This window comes from Rhinatrema bivittatum, chromosome 17 (genome assembly GCF_901001135.1).
Source record: "Rhinatrema bivittatum chromosome 17, aRhiBiv1.1, whole genome shotgun sequence".
Lineage (NCBI taxonomy): Eukaryota > Metazoa > Chordata > Amphibia > Gymnophiona > Rhinatrematidae > Rhinatrema > Rhinatrema bivittatum.
The window spans coordinates 39,608,165-39,615,609 of record NC_042631.1 but is presented as its reverse complement, the minus strand read 5'-3'; the positions used below and the strand labels follow the sequence as shown (position 1 = coordinate 39,615,609).

Genomic DNA, 7,445 nt, shown 5'->3' with positions numbered 1-7,445 from the left:
CAAGCACCACAGATTCACATTCCAAGATAGGCTGTAAAAATAATTGCTCAATAACCCACTTACAGTGAGCTATAATAGCTACCCCACTCCCACCCCTCCCCATCTCACTATATACATTTAATTGTGAATTGCCATAGATTGTTGCTGGTATATAACAGAAGGCTCTGCACAAATCTGCAGGTCTTATTGCATGAGACAGAATGCATTCATATCATTTTGCACCAAGAGGTTTCTGCTTTCTACAAGTAAACAGAGTTAATGAACTTCAGGATGTTTCCAATATAAAGAGCATTTTAATTAAACAAGTAAATAATTGACTTAAGTAAACAGTCAGAACCCAGGAAGAAGGAAGAAGAAAACTATAGGACTGCCAGTAAAATATTAGATTCAATAAGAATGACAAGAAGAACCAAGGCACGGCTTCCCAAACTGGGGGTCAAGATCCCAAATGGAGTCACGAAATCTTCAGTTGGGTTCCCAAGTGCCTTAAATAGCAGTTTCTCTTCAGGCACCGCCAGCAGCAGCATTAGTAATGGAAGTTACCATGAGGCCTGTGAGCCAGCACTCATTCACAGGCCCTGCAGCAGCATGAGTTTGTGGTAATAACAGGAAGTCCTGCACAAGAAGGAATCATGACTACTACAAGGCCTGTAAGCTTGCAGTACCTCACAGGCTGGGGAGGTGTTAAAGGTTGCTGTGCTGCAAGGCCTCTAGACAGAACCTCACAGGGTTCTGTCTGATGCCTTCTTCCCTACTGGGTCTCCTCCACAGAACCCACCCAGCAAAATCTCCCAGGGGTAAGGAGGGGAAGCAGGGAGAAAGCTACGGTAAACCTTCTGAGGGAAGATGTTACCTGGAGTACTTTAGAAATAATTCCTGATGAACAAGGTTAGCAAGTTTTTTTTTTACCAAAAAGAAAAGGATTAGAAGTAATCTTGTCATAAACAATACAAGTATTCAAGGGCTTTAGCATGTTCCTTTGGAATAATACTTCAAAAACTTTCATTAACCATAAACAATTAGACAACAATTAGAAATTGTAAATATATTTCCAAATGTTCTTTTACAGTAGCAGTGCTAAAACAGTATTAACAATTCTACTCTTTTGTTTACAGGAGCCTTCTGCTGGATTCATCTCCAAGTCAGGTAAGTATTTTTTTTTCTGTGTGTTCAGCTTTACTTTACTCTGTGTTCAACTTTCAGATCTGTATCATAAGAAATTAAATTGTAGGTATTGTTCTCTTTTTCAACCTCTTCTATAAACAGAATCCTTCTTATGGCAAGTATCTTTTTTTTTCTTTTGTCTTTGTGCACACTGCTCACTTTCAGTGTTGTCTGTCCCTTTGTCTGTCCCTTTGTCGCCTTTGCTCTCACGATCGGTGCCATTTTGAATACTGGCATCCGACGGCCGGAGTGCAGGAAGTCGCTCCCGGACCCCCGCTGGACTTTTGGCAAGTCTTGTGGGGGTCAGAAGGGTCCCCCAACTTGCCAAAAGTCCCTGGTGGTCCAGCGGGGGTCCCGGAGCGATCTCCTGCACTCCGACCGTTGGCTGCCAATAATCAAAATGGCGCCGATAGCCTTTGCCCTTACTATGTCACAGGGGCTACCGGTGCCATTGGTCAGCCCCTGTCACATGGTAGGAGCACAAGATGGTGCCGATGGCCATGTGACAGGGGCTGACCAATGGCACCGGTAGCCCCTGTGACATAGTAGGTCAAAGGCTATCAGCGCCATTTTGGAACCGGCAGCCGAGGGTTTGAGTGCAGGGGATGGCTCCCGGACCCCCAGCTGGACCACCAGGGAATTTTGGTAAGTCTTGGGGGGGGGTCAGGAGGGTGGGGGGTTGTAGTTAATTTAATTTTAGCGGGGAAACGAATAGGAATTAACGGATAAACATATCTGGGGGCCCCCTTGCCAAATGCAAAGTATCTGCCCCCCGACGAATACGAATCCCGAATGCAACGTATGGCGTCCCTCTGCACATCCCTAATGAATATGCAGGAGATAGATTTTATTTGATTACAATGAAGGCAGTCATGTAAATATACCTCCTATATTCATTAGGGATATCCTAAAAATCCAGCCTGATTGTGGCACTCATGAACAGGAATTTCCTACCCCTGCAGTAAGCTAACAGCATCGAATGAGGGCACAAATCTTGTTGTGCTAAAATGTGATGTACATAAATTACATTTTATGCACAGAAAATATATGTACACATAATTTTGTTTGCATATAGAATATAATTTCTCTTAAAACTAGGTATACAAGAAAATGTTTTAGTCTGGTTCTCATCATATTTAGATTCACAATCTCAGCAGATTTGCTTTAAAAATGGCTCCTCAGATTGGTATGAAATGCCATCTAGTAAACAGAAGGGGTCACTTTTGTCAGCTACTCTTTTTAATATTTACGTGTGTCCGTTATGTTTTCTTTTAGACTTGCTTGATATAGAATTTCGGATGTACGCAGATGACGTCTAGTTGTTTTTTCCCATTAGAGACAGTTTATCCGCCACTCTCTCTAAAGTACAAGTTCTAAAATATATATAGACTAGCCATTAAGCCCGTAACAATGGGCTACATTAACATTTTTTTTTCTGCATTTCCTTACCCCTCATTCTTCCTCACCCTCTAGTCTCCCTCCCACCTCCCCCCATCCCCTCACTCTCTCCTCCCCTCCCCCCAGTCACTCTCTCCTCCCTCCCCCTCTCTCAATCCCCTCCCCTCTCAGCTCATTCACAACCCCTTCGGATGGCGTAGACGGAAGATCTCCGGGGGAGGTCCCTCCCTCCCTCGCGCGCCGCCGCTACTGCTCTTGCTCCTCGCCATTTTTGTTACAGGCAAGTTCTGACTGACATGCTGCCCGCGCATGCGCGGTAGAGTTGCTCTCTACTGCGCATTTGCGGCACGTCAGTCAAGCTTCATTTATCTAGTAGATATATCACTGGATGTACACTAATCAGGCGATGCTAAATTCTAAGAAGACAGAGGCTGTTTGCTTTTTTAGGTCAAAGACATTTTTGAAAGATCAAAATCTTTCTTCTATTTTAGATAAAACGATTCCTTTTAAAGATGTGGTACGTAATTTAGGTATTTTATTTGATTCTATGTTATCTTTTAAGCCCCAGCTACAGCATGTCCTTTGAGTGGGCTATTTTAAGTTGCACTTGTTGAACAGCATGTAAAATATATCCTTGATCCAATAGATTTCCGTACTGTCCTGCAGGCTTATGTTTTAACCTGCATGGATTACTATAATTCACTTTATTTTGGTCTGCTAATTCAAATTTAAAATCTCTACATATATTGCAGAATTCCTCTGCCTGCTAATTCCAGGCAGACGGTAAAGTGAGCATATTTCACCAGTGTTGCTAGACCTTCACTGGCTGCCTATTAAAGAACTAGTGAAATGTAAGGTTCTTGTTTCCTTATTGAACTTTACAATGCAGTCAAAAAAATCTGTTATTACATCCATTTTTTTTTAATTAGCCCATCTTGTTAGCACAAGGCACTGTGCCTTTTCCATCTTTGGACCAGAACGTTGGAACGCTTTGCCAAATTATATGAGAGAGAGTGATGATGTGAAGCTGTTTCAGAAACACCTTAAGACCCTTCTATTTGAAGAAAAGTTCATGTAAATGTAATGAGGAATTATTTTAGTTATTGAATTTTAATATTTTGTGTTTGTAATATGTTTGTTATGTTTGATTGTTTTAATTTTATTTACTGTACTTCACTTAGCATGATTTTGATATAGGGGTGGTCCAAGAAACAAACCGGTAATCGATCCAGATGGATGTCAGCAACAAACACAGGTAGATGGATCGGTGTAAAACAAGTTTTATTGAAGCTTGCCCGACTCTGGCCGAGTTTCGCTCAGAGAGCTGCCTCAGGGTTAACCTAAGCTGAACGGCAAGTGGGTATGCAATACCAATACTTTTAAAACATTGTTTTTAAAAGTATTTGATCAATATAATTTTTGAAAAAAGCCAGCTGTTTCAATCATTTCTGACTTTGTCACGCGATGTTTGAGCCAATTGAAGTGGCTTGAAAACCCCTGAGGCAGCTCTCTGAGCGAAACTCGGCCAGAGTCGGGCAAGCTTCAATAAAACTTGTTTTACACCGATCCATCTACCTGTGTTTGTTGCTGATTTTGATATAGGCAAAAAATTAATACTTAAAGAAATATATAAATCATGTTTTATGCACAAAAACATTTGTTCACATAAAACTGAAAAGGTGCACTAGGCACTGTAGGCAGGGGAAGCATTTATTAGCACAAGTGTATCACTATGCACCTCAATATTGTATATGCGACCCTTTATCATTATGTAAGTTCTTTAGCTAAGGCATTTTTTTTAATGCTGAATTGTTGGGGTTTTTATTTATAATTTCTTGCTCATTTACAGAAGCACATTGAGCAAGTTATAGCATCTATGAACAAATGTCTATCGGTACATAAGTTCTTTGGGGAACACTGTGCAATGTTTGCTGTGTGTTCAAATATTGCAATTGCCTCAGACTTTTCTGGTTCATTGCATAAGGCTCACCATCCTGCTGTCACACTGCTGTCATGCAGCTCCTGCCTGGCCAAGTGTTCTCGCAGCACAGGGCAACAGGCAACTGTACATACAGTGAGTGCTGCACAATAGGGACAATTGTAATATTATTAAGTCCCGTCCCCAAAGAGCTTACATAAAGATAGACAGTTGCCCATATACCAACTCTGCAGCTCTAACTCAAAGGTCCTGAAACAGACTCTCTGTCTCAGAGTCCTGGCTTCAGTTACCCCAATGCTCAGCCCATTTTTTTTTTCAACTTGGAAATTACCTGCTGGGTCAGGGGCAGAGTAACGCTCACTCATATTTCTGGGCCTAATGTTGTTCTATGGTACTATGCCAACATAGTCCTGGATCTGGGGTTCCCAGGAGCAGTGGTCCACCCTAGACCTGGTGCCCAAGTGCAGGACCCCCACACGCAGGAACTCCAGGTCTGGGACCACACTGACACAGGACCAGAAACTAACACCACCTCTGACCCAGCAGTTACATTCCCAGCATTATGAAAACATGTGTTAACACTCTAGGGCTTTAACACATCCCCCTGCAGTGGAGAATAGCTAATGCCTAGCATGGGATTCCATGGAAAAGTGATAATTTGTCTGCACATTTTTTCCCACTTGTGTACACATTTTCTGTGCACTAAAATCCTTATTTTTATCTCTGCATACAAAGACACAGTTTGATGGCATTATTTCATTTTGATAACTAGCTTCAGAGACATTGCTAGGTACCTAAAAGATCCAGGGCACAGGCCCATAAGCCATCCCCTTCCTGCCCCCTGAGATTTTGACATTTAATCAACTCAATCACAATCAACAGTTCCCCCACCCCCATCTTCCCTCAGAAGGATCCTGTAAAAAGCATTCAATTGTGCATCACACTTTTAAATATTCAGTTTTACATTATCTCTGTTCTACTTTCCCATGCAGCTGTGATCAGAGAGCCATCCTGACCTGTGACATGGAAACCACCCAGTTATTTCAACCCCAGCAGCGTTCCCAATAGCTCTTTCCACTCCTGCCCTCTTACCAAATTGTCCATGCAGAGGCAGGAAACTCTCACTCAGAGCAGGAGCCACCACTGCAAACACTTTGCACCATTGTCACAAGGGCCTGGGCATGTTTTGTCAATGACATCTCTAGACAGAATGACCTTCTATGCAATAAAGAAACTCCTGGCCAGTTTCAACCATTCAGTAAAACTACCACAGAAATTATTCAATAGCACCAGTCAATAAAGAGCTGGGGTCTTTACAGGAAAGGATAGAATCCCAATATAAAACCTGCACCTTGTGTTCTGCAGTACCCTACATTCACAGAAACTCCCCCGACAAACGGGCCGATACAGTAAAATCGTGGCCGAGCGCCCACTCTCCTGTGCACACGATACAGTATTTTAATTTATTTTAATTAGGGCCGGCGGTAAAAAGAGGCGCTCCCTAGCACCTCTTTTTTGACAGGAGCGGCGTCGCTCAATTTTGCCGGCGCCGGTTCTCGAGCCTGCTGACAGCCACGGGTTCGGAAACTGGACGCCGGCAAAACTGAGCATTTTGCCGGCGTTTTGCCTGCTTTTCTGTGCACTTCCCCGGCACTGGCAGAAATTAACACCTACCTTTGGGTAGGCGCTAATTTCAGCTAACTAGCATGGTATTAGTCAGGGGCGTGGTCACTCTGCTGATATCCACTAGACAGTTAAGTTTATCTAGCTAACTTTAGGACAGGTCAGCGGCAACAGAGTTAGCTGAATGAGTTATCTTGCTTACTCTGCTCCTCCCCACAACACCCCCAACTTCTCCAGATAAATTCTAGTGAGATAGCTAGTTATCGGGCTACAATTTAGCTGGATAAATAGCTGAAAGTGCCAATTTGACAGATAACATTTCCATCTAAATGGCTTTTGAATATGGACCTCATAAAGTCTTATCTAGGAAACCTAATTTTTCTATATTTTTCATCTAGGATATTGCTATTTATTTGTTTCTGGAGAAATAATTTTTGGGGGGTGATGTGGTATCCTGATTGAATGTCCATTTGTATACAGTCAGTGAGGTTGGATTGCTTTTTTTTTTTCTATTGGTTTTTGATTTTCTTGTCAGGAAAATGTATGATTATTAAACTTTCAGCATTTTACAACTTAGATGTCTATGTTTTGTTTTTGGGTTTGTTTGTTTTTTTGATGAGTAAGAGTTTTTAATATTGTTTCTGTCTGAACCTTACTTTCTTCTTATCTTTTACTTTCTTTATTCCCTTTCTCCATGGTAAGGATAGTATTTGCCTTCCTGTATGACTCTCACATCCAGAATCCATTATTGTCACCTCCAGGATTCTCACAATTTTTTTTCACATACAGGCCAACTACTGCAGTGACCTTCTGTAGCCAAGATGGCAGGATGAAGCTTCCTAGAAAAGTTTTCCTAAGACTGGAAAAAATAGCATCATACTGAGAAGAAAACGATGGATTAATAAACATGCTGGTGACCAGGAGCACACAAATAACAATGCAGGTCTGAGGAAGTCACATAGGCAATGCAGCACTGAAACCTGAGCTCTTTCTGGAAGAATCTGACATCTCCTCAAATGACATCTAATTACAGACCATACTGGGACTTAGAAAAAGGTAACCTTCCACGTTGCCAGTTGAATATTGTTTTTCTACGGTGAGTGGTATGGGGAAGTGTTCAGTTCTGCTCTGCACCCTTTGTTGGGATAGTTTCTAGGAACACAGGATATTGTAGAGCTTGAGGTGCAGGGTTTATATTGGGACTAGCTGACACCCATGGAAATTTCCCAAAGGACCCTTACTCAGCGCGCCCCCCCACCCCCCATCACAGCCTGCACTTCCCCGTTCCCCCCACCCCGGTCCCAGCACAGCCTACCAAATT

The 7,445-nt window shown here is 42.4% G+C and overlaps 1 long non-coding RNA gene across 1 annotated transcript; it reads left to right on the top strand.

Moving 5' to 3' along the window:
• Positions 1 to 397: 397 nt before the first annotated feature.
• On the top strand, positions 398 to 7,167 carry LOC115079082. The gene is made up of 3 exons (XR_003853188.1): positions 398 to 650; positions 1,116 to 1,146; positions 6,914 to 7,167. It is a non-coding gene; the product is annotated as an uncharacterized LOC115079082 (long non-coding RNA).
• Positions 7,168 to 7,445: the final 278 nt, after the last annotated feature.